Raw genomic sequence first — 14,746 nt, 5'->3', positions numbered from 1 at the left:
AATTGTGATTACCTGCCTCTTTGCTTCTTTAGAAATGTCAGCAAGTACAGTGCACTTCACTGCAATGAAACCATGTGCCCTTGAACGAGTGTGACTTTCTTTTTTTCTTTATTTAAGCATTAGAGATGTCTGACAGTCAGCAGTTGCACTGTCTGGCTTTGATGAGACCTGCTGGTGTAATCTGCCGAGGGGTTTCATCATGTCTGGGGGGTGCAGGTGGAGGGAGAGGTAAGAACAGGGCTAGGATGGGCAAATACAAAAGAGGACACATCACAACTCTGTTGACACTTGCCTGAGACTAGGTTTCAGATTTGCCTATTGAGGAATCCTCTCACAAGCCACATCAGTGTCAAAAGGTAGGGGCAGGAGTGGTTTGCTCTCAGGTTTTACCAGGACAGAAAAAATACACAACTTTTGCATGTCAACCGAAATCAAAGTGACAGGTGGGTTGATTTATGCAGGAGGCTTGAATCCTCCCGTTCAGCAGATCAGAGCCTCATGATCTGGCAGGTGAGATGGTGCTGATATATCTGATGTCTCAGTACAGCACTGAGATAAATGCAGTAAAAAAATATCTTAAGAGTTCAATTGCAGCCTGTCTATCTGTTTGCTTTTACAATCAGACTGAGGATATTTAATATTGCTTTTTTCTTTACTATGTTGCTCTCTTGATAATTGTGTGGTGCACTCACTTTATGTGATGTTATTGATATTACTGTAGATAAAAAGTTCATTCATGCTTCTTTCCTCAACCACAACCTTCCTTGAGGCTCCTGTATATGTATATCTGTTCTGTGCAATTTTTTCACCCACTCTTGTGTTTGATACATACATACATACATACATACATACATACATACATACATACATACATACATACGTCTGATGAAGAATGCATCACATTTGCATCTGATAAACTGCCGCAATCTGCCCCACAGTGACGTCTCACGTGATTTTCTTGTAATGTATTTTTATCTAATGGATTTCTCCAAGTGGAATGATCTTGTACACCAGTTCGGAAATCAGTAGTTTGTGCACCCTTGTAGTCTGCATGTGGCTTAAGCAACATGAGTCTCCACTTAGCAATTATAAGTTATTCAGAAACCCCAAAACCGGTCTAGATCCACCAGTTATATCATAAAGACCACCATTTGCACACAGACAGAGGCAGTTTTAGTCCCTGGTGGGCTGTCTGAGCACCTTTTGCCCCAGTCAGGGGTGCTATATTGCTAATTTGTGTCCATCTTGGTGTACATGATGTTCTAGCTTTTGCTTCTGTGTTTTATCTTCAGTGCTCTTCAGGTTTGGATTTTGTTTTCCCTTAATAATAACAACCTTCATTTAAAAACTGCATTTTGTGTTTACTTGTGTTATCTTTGACTAATATTTACATTTGTTTGATGATCTGAAACATTTAAGTGTGACAAAAAAGAAGTCAGGAAGGGGGCAAACACTTTTGCACACCACTGGTATATATTATAGTATATAATATAGCAGCATAAGCAAAATGTATGGCAAGGAATCATTATATTGCAGGAGGCTGCCACACTTACCACTTACCTTACTCTTGCGAGAGCTTCGCAGGGTTACCATCTAGACATGACCCTAATTTTACTGGTGTGAGTTGCCTGAATTATACTCTTCAGCAGTGAACAAATAGATCAATTAAACAATCTTGAAGCAACATCAGCTTCAAAGCTGGTTATCCAGTCTGGGCCAATAAACAATGCTAAAGATTTTAGTTATCAAAACTTGCAAACTTGCTAATCATGTCATACTGCTAACTATTTCCACTATTTTAAGATACAAAACACTCACTTTGGTTGCGTGATAAGATTAGATTAGATACATAGCATCCCCCTTTAGCATATGGTACAGGATTGGTGCTGGTAGACGAGGTGGGGGAGTTGTACCCTACTGCCGTCCATTCAATATACAGAACATCAACCGCTCATAGAGTCTAACAGTAAAAATAATGTATAAAGATAGTGTACATATATAGGCCTTTTGACATATCACAGCAGGAAAAGCACAGGCGTAAATAATAAAATGATGATGGCTGAATTCCATTTAGCAGCTTCAGTTTTAAGGTCCCTGTATTGTGCATGCTGGCTCAATGTCACACTTACTGGGACACTTGAATAGAACAGAGCCCTTGTTAATGTTATTAGTAACACCTGTGCTTTTCCTGCTGTGACAAGTCAAAATGTCTGCTGTGAAAAAAATGTAATGCCTGTTGTGAGTAAGGACTAAAAGAACAGCAGAAAGAATCAAGCAGTCGTCGTGATTTAACTTTAACTAAGGCCTGTTTTTAAAAATAGTCTTTGTTGGTACAATGCACCCTTAATCTTGCTCGGATAAATTCTCACCAAAGCCAGAGGGAGTATTGAAGAAAGGGAGCCAAGTTACTCTTTATTGAGAAAACATTTAAAAACTCTATGTTAATGCTGCAGATTATTATAAGAACACCCTAGATAAAGACATTTTGGCCAAAACATGTAGGAAGGGAAGAACAGTTTTGTTGCAAAGCTACAAAGAGCAAACAAAGAGTTTCATGACAACCATTTGAAACAGTTGCCTTTAAGGACTTTACAACATTTTCTTATCACAGAATTATATATATTTTGTTTTTATTCATTTTGGGGTGAAAATATTGTAGTGCATCAAGTCCATCAGGCGCCTGGGCCCATTCCACTCATTCTGTGGTTGTTATAGGCCTAATCGTTACATAAGAGTGGCTGTATTTTCACAGTTCTGTTATGTTTGCTATAAATGTATTATTTTGAGATATTGGGGGGAAGGGTATTGCAATTTTATTGCAAGTGAGAGGGAGGGTCCAAAGAAAATTTTAAAAGTGCTTTTTTTATAACATTAAATACCCCCCTACCCACTTGTACTTATCACACACTCCCTTAATTTGACCCGTAACTGATTATACTGTATAAATTATACTTTATTCTTTAATAAAATCAGCAGTCCGTAAGTGAATTGCAAGTGTATTGTTTGTCTACTGTAGGTTTAGATCTTGTGTTCATATTAAACTGTGTTAAAGTTGAATATGTTTTTATAATAATATGTTTTTCTGCCAAGAAAAAAAAAATCAATGAATGATAAACAACCCTTACTCTGATCTTCTCTTGGTGTTTCATTAAGTGAAGAAAATCAACTTTCCCATGCCTTTTTTTAAAAGAGAGGGTAGGGATTGCTGCTTGGAACTGTTGTGGGCAACAATGTGATCTTGATGCTGATGCATTTGATTTGATTTTAGCATTTATACACTGTAGTTCTTCCAAAATACATCCCCCATCACATTGCAACTGAGCATAATAAACATGTTCTCTTGCTCACTTCTCTTGGTTGCCATTCCCACTGAGAACATGACAGCATTTTGCCTAGTAGAAGTAGAAGTATGACACTTCTTGCAGGAATGTAACCTGCTGTTACTTGGAGAGTAACTCCACCACCAGCACGAAGCTTTTGATCGAAACCCAGAGCTTGTTTGACACTGTGTAATCTATCATCCCTCCGTGTATCTACATCAGTTTTTGACACAGAGATATTTATCAGAATAAAAAGATTCTGAACAGAAAAACATTTGTCAGTTTGTTAGAATTGTTCATAACAAACAAGCAGACTTTATGTAATATAGATCACTACAAATGAGGCCACATGGATGAACACACGGATGCATCGTTATTAGAAAGAGTCAGTCTGCTCCAGAAAGAGTACATCCAACATCCAACAATACGTTGAACGTACACTGTGAAGTCATATGAAAGCATACGCCGTCTCCTCTGTTCTTGGTAGGGGGTCCCATGAATGTTGCATGCAGAATCACGTCGGTGGATTAACATTTCAGCGTGCTGTGTAAATTGTGGATAACTGGAGGGAGGAGAAGATGGGAACAGGGAGGAGACTGTGGGAGGAAGCTGGGCAGATTTCAACACTACCGGCAGCCGCCTGCCGAGACACTGCATGTTTCGTTTCAGGCTCTGAACACTTGAGCTGGAGAGACACGAGTGGATAGAAAGAGAGAAACGGGACGGATGAACTGAGGCAGAGAGAGTGGGAGAAGTAAGACGGAGGGCGGAGAAGGAAGGAAAGTAGACTGGAAACGAAGATAGCGTAGAGTGAGGACGCGTGGAGGAAGGGTGTTAGAGAGAGAGCAAAGGGTAACAAACAAGATTTCACAGTACGTCCTCTCCGCAAGTGTGCAGCACTCAACCCACCAGATTAACACTATTCATTTGTACTGTAGATTTCCACACTTCAGAGGCTGATTTGTTCAGGCACCCTGCTGGGTCACACAAGGGTTTGGGCAATCCATTTCCACATATTTAAAACTGTGGCTCCATAAGCCCCCTCAGTCACCAGAAATAAGCATTTTATTTCTTAAATTAAGAGATAACATGGCCATTTTCAGCCATGACCCTATTTTTCTAACAATTATGTATATACATATATATATATCTGTGTTAGAGGCATGTTTATATGGAGCTCACGCACTGCTGCAAAAAAACACAAGCCAGGTATGCTTGACTTCACAGAGCATAGCAAATAACACACTGTGAGATTTTTTTTATGGGGGGAAATCAGATATATGAGAAGGGCAACCACATGTTTGACCAATCGTGAAAGAATGTTTGCAGGTAAATACAATGCCTGGACAAACCTGGTTAAATAAAGTCTAAATCAAAAAAAAATTAGCACTGTTTAGCACAATTAGGGCTACATGCAGTTGTATACATTCAACACTTCCACATGAATGAAATATTGTATAAACAGATATAAATACTCAAGTGCATGGTATGTTCTTGCATAGTTCACACACTCTCGCTGCACACAGAAACACTGGCATTTACCTGAAAAACGCGAAGGTGTTATTATTTGTATGGGATTAGTAGTGTTGTTGATGATAATTGAGACCAGGTATTGTATTTTCTTGTCAGATTAGATGTTAAATTAGATGTGTTAGATGTGAATAAATCTCAGATTACTGTAAGGTACTGTACGGTTACGTACGGTAAGTTTTGTATCAGTTTATCGTGTTCCATATTTTTGGACTTCTTGCGACCCCTCAGATTTATCGGTCCCCAGGTTGGGAGCCAGCGCTTTATGCTAATAAAATGTCAGTCATCTAATGTGACCATTTTTTAAATAGTTTTCCATACCTTCAGTATATATTTACTCTGTTTATTTTTTTTACCAGTATGGCAGAATACTTGCAGCTGATTTGTAACCACACAACTGTCAATAGATTCAGATAAAAATGTTGCTGAATCCTGACTGGTGCACTGAAAAACGTGACATTGCTTTTTTTCAACTGAGTCCCATCCACTTTAAACCAGTGAGAAGGGGCCCCTCGGTAGCTCACCAGGTAGAGCACATACCACGTGGCAAGGCTTGGTCCTTACCGCAGCATCCCAGGTTCGAGTCCAGCCCGAGACACTTTGCTGCATGCCATCGCCTCTCCCCTTCCTTTCCTGTCCCTCTCTACTGTCCTGTCAAAAATAAAAGTGAATATGTGAGTATATATAAACAGGAACAAAAAAAAAAACAGTGAGAAGAACACAGAGAAAGGAAAAAAATACAGTTACTTTGGCATTAAAACGTGTGTTTATGTAGGACCCCATCACTTATAGTAAGGAGGTTACTGAGAAAATAACTTTTCAGGGTCTTTAATGGTAACTGAAGCTCTAACAATCATTTACAGTACCTAGAAGTTTTTTTTAGTTATTGTCCTATACTGCAGACTGCTTGGGTAAGAAGTATGATATTTACTTTAGTTTGACTTATTTTCATCAAAGCAGCCCTTCAGTCACTTGACCTTTCTCTAAACTCCAGCACTAATTGTGTGTGTTTCTTTGGCTGGGCTTCAGAGCGACCGCAGCCTTTCTTCCCCCTCACTGAGAAGGGCTAAGGAGTGGAACATAACAGCAGCTTGACCCTCTGTCTGCAGCGCACCGCTCTGCTTCTCTTGTGGCCTATTTTTCCTGCCAGGTTTCAGGCTCCCTGCTGAGTCCCCCGTCTCACTGCTGAAATTGAAATTAGGTATTAAACTCTATTCCGGGCTTGAACCCCGCTTTCTAAAATAAACCCACCTTTCGTGCTCTCGCTCTCTTTTCTTTCTGTTGTATTTGTGCTCCTGGCTGGCAGGACTCATGCTATGCAAGTGGCTTGTGTGTATTAATGTTGTCAGTGTGTGTGCGCACGATACCTGTATCCTTTTGCACAGTTTACAGTATAAGGTAAATTGCCAAAGAAAATGAAACATATGGAGAAAGCACTGGAAAATAAATATTTGAAGAAAAGAAGGCAGCTCAAAGATGTAATACCAGTTGCCATGGCAATAGAGTCATGCTAGCCTTAATTTTTGAGTCCATTATAATAGAAATTGGCAGTAATATAGTGTTAGACAGAAGTGGAAATGTCAGGACTGAGAAAAAGAAGGTATCTTGTACAAGTATTAGCCTGGTGTTTGCTGAATCCTTGTTGCTGTCAGAGGGCTCCTGTGGGCTGGACACAGGTTCTGTCAAAAAATACTAAGGCTCTGCCAGTGTTTCTGTGTGTAGCGAGAGTGTGTGAACTATATCTGTTATATCTGTTTATACAATATTTCATTCATGTGGAAGTGTTTGTAATTGTTTTCCAGTAATTTGTCAGCAAAACGAATGTATACAACTGCATGTAGCCCTTTTAATAAAACCAAATGTACTGCTATATTTTTTTCATTTAGCCTTTATTTAACCAGGTTTGTCCCATTGTGATCAAGGATCTCTTTTACAAGGGAGACCTGGCCAAGAACAGCAGCAACACAGAGTTTCAACAGTAAATTAACAGGAAAAACACATAGATTTGAGTAGCATTTATATGATCAGATAAAACATTTGCACACAGACAACTTGGACTCAATGATTTCACCATAGCTTTAAAATTGTTAAGGGTTACTAAGTTTAAGATCAGTCTGTAGATTGTTCCATGCAGTAGGTGCAGAAAACCTAAAAACTTTCTCTCCCAGTTTGGGAACAACAAATAGCAAAATGTCCAAAGAACGAAGATTGTAATTTCCATATTTAAGTTTAAGTTTAAAAGAGAAGATGAGTAAGCAGGCCAAGAATGGCTTTGTAAATCAAAACATGCCAATGATTGAGGAGATGTGCACATTAAGCAGACCACAAAGAGAACCAGTTTGTAATCAATCTCAGAACCCCATGATACACCCTATCCAGCATGTGAAGACAATGAGCAGAGGCATTCATGTAAAACACATCACCATAATAATAATAATCAATTAAAAGAAATGAAAGGATGAGTTTGGAATATTCTGTCCAAGGCAATTTATGTACAGTAGTGTGAAAAAGTGTTTGCCCCTTCCTCATTTCTTATTTTTTTGCATGTTTGTCACACTTAAATGTTTCAGATCATCAAACAAATTTAAATGCAGTTTTTAAATGAAGGTTGTTATTATTAAAGGGAACCAAAATCCAGACCTACATTGCCCTGTGTGAAATAGTGATTGCCCCCTAAACCTAATAAGTGGTTGGGCCACCCTTAGCAGCAACAACTGCATTGTGATAATGTGCAATGAGTCTTTTACAGTGCTGTGGAGGAATTTTGGCCCACTCATCTTTGCAGAATTGTTGTAATTCAGCCACATTGTAGGGTTTTCGAGCATGAACTGCCTTTTTAAGGTCATGCCACAGCATCTCAATAGGATTCAGGTCAGGACTTTGACTAGGCCACTCCAAAGTCTTCATTTTGTTCTTCTTCAGCCATTCATATACATGGAGAAAATCAGTATCTAATTAAGGCTTGGAAATTTAGTAGCCTACAGGAGATTTTTTTTTTCTGTGACCAATTATTTATTACAGGAAATGTGAAAAACAATTTCAGAAATCATGTATACATGACACAATTATTAGCCATGATAGTGGCATGATTCTAGGGATGGCAATGCCAGTTTGTCAGTCCACCACGTTGGTCCAGACTATTTGATGTATTGCCATCAAATTTTGCACAGAAAATTGTTAGTTTTATCCCATGTAGTGTACAGTAGACAACAACCGAAGCCGCATCTGGAACCCATCATGACGTCCCAATTTTTTTGCCTTCTATGACAAATTCCACTATGTGATTTTGACCAATAGGAGCACAGAGAACTGTAAACATGGCGAAGCGAAAGAGTAATGATGTTGCTGGTGCTGCAAGGTGGAACTGTAAAACAGAGGAAAGGTCACAATCGTTTTTTTTTCTTTTTTCCAAACACAAGACAGCCAGTATCATACACACCGCTTTGAACGCTTTTGGTTGTTTACATTCTTGTTCCTGGAAGTCGGTCCCTAGCACCTCCTTCCCGATGACGTCATGCACGTCATGAAAGTCGCCAAGCTATGACTGGTCGGGGACCAACATGTAGTCTGTCATGTCTCTTGGGTGAGTCACGGCAGGAATTTATGACTCTATAATTGCCTTATCTGACAGTGACCATCTTAACAGACAACAGTATTGTATAATCTGAACCTGGCATAAAACACACTTCAATTCTAAAAAAAATCTGACAAAGGAAGAAGAAAAGACAAGCAAAAAAAACATATAGCATAGTATTGGCGTACTGATGAAAGTAGCCTGCATGAATTTGAATTTGCTGCTGTATTGCAATAATTGCTGCATTTATGTAGATAATACTTAACATGTTACTGACAATTATATATCCTCAGGGATATATGTTTGAATTAACACTCAGCACATCAGCCTAAGAGATCACAAGTCATGGCTTAACATTGTCTTTTGAGGTATTGTGTTACAGCTCAGAAAACCCGATGCTCTCAGCTCTCCATGCTGTTAACTGCAACAAAGAGCTGCAGAAAGAAAGAGAGGAATAAACAGTCCCTTTGTAATCACAAAGTTCTTTTCCAGTTACTTCTTTCGTTTTTTTTTTGTTTTCTAGTATTCAGGTATTCCAATTACACAGCTTCTCCTCTCTCAGTCCGTTCATCCCATTCTTCTATTTTCCTCTTCAGACCATTGTCACATATTGACCTTTTTTGTCTCTGTCTCTGTCCCAGTCCCCACCCCACCCCTTCCCTTCTCACCTTCCATCTCGCTCTGCTTTGTCCTCTTTTCTACCTTCATCTGTACCAAAGCAACTTCATCCACAAAGAGCTTGAAAAGGCATCTTGAAAAGGCTTGGCTTGGCAGCCTTGGACGGAAAACAAATTAGGAGTTCATAACTTCAAACGGAGACTCACCAAGGCAACCCCTACTCTTCTGCCAAGGGTTTGCCTTGCTTGCTCTAAGACAGCCCGTGAGAAGAGTTTTAATAAGCAGAAGCTCCATCTGAAGTCTATTGGTGTAATAAAGAAGGATAGTATAGCTACATGTATAATCTCCATTTCATTTGACTATGGATTTTTTGCCACTGTGCACTTAGTCCCTCGAAAAATACAGTTAAATCTGAGCTAAGTTTAAGATGGTGCGCCAGAACTGACAGCAGATTAAAGCTGTGTCACTTTATTACACCTTTGTCTAATTTGTACAGCACCACAAATGAGCAAATGAGATTTTGGAGCAGACAGAGAGAAAAAAAGATGTACTCCAAGTTTCTTACACAAGTCTCCACTGTATTCTGAAGCCAAGAGCTTTACTGACTGCCTAAGAAATCTGCCTGAGAAATGTCAGCAATTACTCCTGTCAGCCGTCTTCCTATTCCCTTGTTTACCTAGGAGACTATACCTCGCTATTATTGATCTGCAGTGTGTAAAAGGTCACAGGATTGAAGATGACAGCAGTAACCATGGAGACTCCCTCTCTCTGTCTCTTTGACCGAGCACAGAATCAGTAGGCATGGGTAAAACTTTGATGCTCGCTGCTTTGTTCCTGAGGTTTCTTTACAGGTGAGCGAGTTATAATCTTCTTCCTGTTGGTGATATGCGCCTTTGCCCCATCTTTAGCACAGGAGTGTGGACGCAGGGCAGAAACTCAAACTCTCAGCCATACACACATCCAGCTTCAGTTTTAACCACCCAATCCTAGGCGCATCATTCAAGGATTGATTTAAGCCATTTACACACATTGATGTTTTTTCACTGCTATTTTACAATCTCTCTGGTGTTCCTTCAACTTGGATCAGTAGCGTTTGATAAATCTACTTTTTACTGGACAGATTTACTCTAGTACAGATGCAGTTACATTAAATTCAAAATACATTTAGCACCTAAAATATGGTAAATGTATGGCACTCACTAAGCCAAGGTTAGGGAAAGATAATGAAAGAAGAATATGAAGGTCCACACTCCCAATATAAAATTCTTCACTTCTTAGCAGCAGAATGATAGGCTCCCTTTAAAACTTGTTATTTCAAGTGTCTTATATCTGGATAAACTCCAGACAGATTGAATACACTTTCATTTACACTTAGCCACATACAGTATATGGGTCCGTTCACAAATCACAAATCTAATTGCATCTGTTTGGGTTTTCCTTGCCTACATGCAAATCTGGGTCAGGCTTACTCCAGAAGATGAAAAATTAGAGTTTCGCACTTTAGTTATACCAATAACAGTTTATCTAGCTAGCTATCAACTAACCGTAAACTCACATAAACAAATGACTAGCATAGGTGCCACCCGTATAATATGGGAACGTCCCGTATTGAAAAATAAAATGCACTGTCCCTTACTGAATCAATATGGGACGAGATTTATCCCGTATTCCATGCACACTCTACTCTAATGCATACACTACGTTTTCACATGCTTTCACAAAACCAAAAGAGTTTCACGAGACATAGCGGAGAAAAAAAATCAGAATCAAATCAGAATTTGTGGTAGAGAATGACACCTAAAATGAGAAGCAAGTTGTCTGTCACTCAACGTCATCGTTGCCCTGGTTACGGAAATTCAGACGTGTTTATTTTAAAATGACGGCCAATAACCCACTTGGTGGAAACTTATCTTCCAGAAGCTAGGCTACCCCATCCGTCCTGAAAGGTGTTGGACTGAAGGTTAAAATGAAATTTATTTTATAATCACTCAAACAGGTTGATCTTTATTTCACTGCCCACAGTGAAATAAAGGAGAGTTGTTTGACAGTAAAAAAAAAGGAATTACTTTTCACAAATAAATGTATTGTTCAGTCATCCACAATAATGGCCTCTGTGGTCTACCAGGTCATTTGCTCTTTCCCAGTTTATCAATGGGTTTTTGCTTCTTCCAAATATATCGAATAGTTTATTTTGACAGATCAAACATTTTTCCTATGTCAGTCTGATGTTTTAATCCTTAATATAATTGATGCAACTGTGCTAGTGTTACTCTTATTGACTCTTTATTTCCTTTACATTCAGGTTGAAAATAGCAGAGAAAATTGAAATGGATGCATAAAAAGCACAAATTGGTGAATAATAATTCACCAGAATGCAGGAAATGAAGTGTCTGACACTCAAAATCTCACAGGGAGGACCCCCCAGACCCCAAGCTTGATTTGTGTCCCCCTGGCATGTTGCAACTGGCAAGGTGTCCCTTATTTTTCCACTTTGAAGGTGGCAAGGTGGCCGACCTGCATTAGTGTTTCTCCCTTCTGCTCAGCCCATAGAGTTTACATTAGGATGACGTCACAAACATTAAGAAATAGCTTTTCTAGGCTCTGTAAGAGCTTTACAAATATAAAACCTTGATGATTTAAAAAGTGTAATACAAAGAGTAATAGGCTTTGGCTGCTGCAGCAGCATCTGTGACTGGCAGACAAATCTCTTCCCCATCATCTGAAGAGACTCTGGAGAAAACACACAGAATGAGTGCATATCATATATCAAATGGATATCATATGAGAAAATATCATACTTACATACAACTCACTTTTGAGTAGCTACAAAAGCATGTGTGTTAATATATGATATGATATATAATATGATAAATTAAAGATAACATTGGGTAAGCCATGAAGTATGGGAGGTGGTAGAAATGGTAGAAATGATGTGCTAGAATGTGATATTTTAGGTATTACAGTTTTATCAGCTTATTGTAAGTTTATAAACTGTACCACGTGTTCAGACAGATATTATAGGAATATTATAGGAATATTAGAGAGGGCTTAAACTGTGAACTAGCGTTCAGATTTTTTTCCACAGACAGCTCACTGACATAGTTACACTTGGGAGGGGTAAAGATTACGTGTGCATCTTGAAGAGAGCTAGAATGCGTCTACGACCACCTCCTGAGGCACTTTGTGAAATTAGATTTCAATCCATCTCTAATGCTTCTGGGTTGCATTTACACTTGTGTATGGTATGGTGCTGAGGGATTCTCAGTAGTGATACCCTATCACAGGTGAAAGAGAAAAAGAACCAATGACCATTGGGACCAACCTGACATATCAGTGCTGTTCATTATCGTCTCATTTGCTCACTTAAAATTATCTGAAATATGGATAATATACAGGTTTTATTACATAATAAAAATGTCAAAGGTGTCTACTATGAGATGGGATACAAACCAATTGGCACATTAGATTAAGGCACGAATTTAGAACACCATCACGTCTGCCACAGCCTTACATTTTGCTGCACTATATAAATGTCACACTTTGTCCTTATGAGCATCATTCAATTCAGTTAAATTCAGTTTTATTTATATAGCACCAATAATTCAAAAGATACCTTAATATTAAGTGTTGACATTGTAATCTATGGCTTTCTTTGACACAGCAAAATGCAGATTTCCTTTGGGTGTGATGATACCAATAAGAAACTAAGATTTTCATTTGGTGGTTTTCTTTGACACATTTTATTCCAGTTGATGGAAAAAATGTAAAGTTACTGCCTCAGGTGTGCTGTTGCATTAAATAAATAGTTTTTTAGATTTCATTTCACTAGCTAGCAGAAGATCCATTTCAAGCCTTGCAGTTTATTGGTGAAGGAACCATCAAATTTTCTGATATTAGATTATTTCGATTTAGGTTTTGTAAGTGGGCATAATCTTTGCTGAGTGAGTAATGTATGTAACCAGAAGCATCCAGCGGGAGTCAGTGCCCCAGAAAGAGGCCTCTGCACTCTAGCCCACTCAGCACGAGCTTGACAGCTGGTAGTTGCACCGCCGGGGGTTTGGCTCAGTCTAACGATCAGAAACAGGATGCCTATTTCCTTACTGTATGAGTAAGAGTACCCTTGCTAGACCATGTATCTGCATTATACTCCTGGCCCTGATGCTAGTTCTCTCGATTTCTGCTCCAGTCAATGCAGCAGAGCTGGTGGGAGTAACTGAAGACTGTGAGGACCACTACCTTTGTGAACACCAAGAACATATTACAGTGGACTCTCCAACCTGGTCAAAATTGCCACTCTCTGTAGACATAAGCTATTTTGTGAACTGACTTTTAAGAAACTTGTATTAATGTAATGAAAGTGCCTTAAACCTGCATTCTTTCTAATGGTCAGTAGGGGGCGACTCCACTGGCTGCAAACACAGACTGCATATAAAGAGAAAACGACAAGACAGCTCCCCATTAGTGAAGCCAAAACAATTCAATTACTGTCTGATGGCTGGCTGCAATATAGGTAATCAACCCCGCACCCTCCATGTTAGCGGATGGGACATGGGCCAAACAAAAAGTAGACGTCAAATACATTTTTCCCAAAGATGGTTTCTGTCATTTTAGGTAGTTCTTATAACGCTGATGTATGCTCAAGTCCTGATAAGTTTGGTTCTATGATGTTATAAAAAGGTGGTTTCACGTCATGATTGACAGCTGAGGCTGGCTCGCGATTGAGTTGGCTGGGTGTATGGCGGGACCTCGATACCGTGACTCCAACCCCGATCACTACTGCGCAGACTCTGGCTCCAAATGATGTCACCAGAGCAATATGGCAGCCCCCCTTGAATGGGATATTTTGGCTTCATTTCTGTACAGTGGATGAAAGTGGAGATGTATCGTCCATCTTTATATTCAGTCTATGGTTGCAAAAAGAAGTCCAACTGTATAGAAGTCTATGAGAAAATGACCCTACTTCTCACTTGATTTATTACCTCACTTAACACTTTCCTAATGAGTTTATGGTCTCAATCGCTAGTTTCTTCTTCAAGACAGCGTTCATTTTGTAAATTATGGTCACATTTGGAGTAAAATAGATAATAAAGCAGGGTATCCATTAGGGCATGGCTACCTTGTGATTGACAAGTCGCTACCACGGCGACCTGTCAATCAGGATAGAGGCGATGGTTATTCACTGCACTGTGTACATTTAACTAGCCGTGAACTTGTTTTTGGGTGCTCTCTGTGTTTTTGTCTAAGAACTTTGACCCTTTCACAGTGTGTTTTCAGTTCATGAAAGTTAATTGTAAGATTAAGTTGCCTAAAAATGTCTTGTCTTGTTGAATATAGTATATGATACCACTCTCTCACATGTCTATATGGTAAATATGAAGCCACAGCCAGCAGCTGGTTAGCTTAGCTTAGCACAAAGACTGGAAATGGGGAAACAGCTAGCCTGGCTCTGTCAAAAGCTAAAAAAGCCTACCAGCACCTCTAAGTCTTACTAATTACATGTTATTTCTCATTCATTTAATCCGCTGGTTGCCTGGCAACCTCACAGAGACGACTAAACTCCAAGGAAACTCATAAAAACATGTTTTTGCATAAAAATATTCATTTGTTTAAACTGTCAAATGGTGGAATCAAAGTCTTCAATTCCAGATGTATTTTTTGAGAACAGCTATTTTATACAGAAAAATCAAGATAATTTGTCATTCTA

Source organism: Siniperca chuatsi, linkage group LG23 (assembly GCF_020085105.1).
Source record: "Siniperca chuatsi isolate FFG_IHB_CAS linkage group LG23, ASM2008510v1, whole genome shotgun sequence".
NCBI classification, from domain to species: Eukaryota; Metazoa; Chordata; class Actinopteri; order Centrarchiformes; family Sinipercidae; genus Siniperca; species Siniperca chuatsi.
This window is presented reverse-complemented; position numbering follows the sequence as displayed.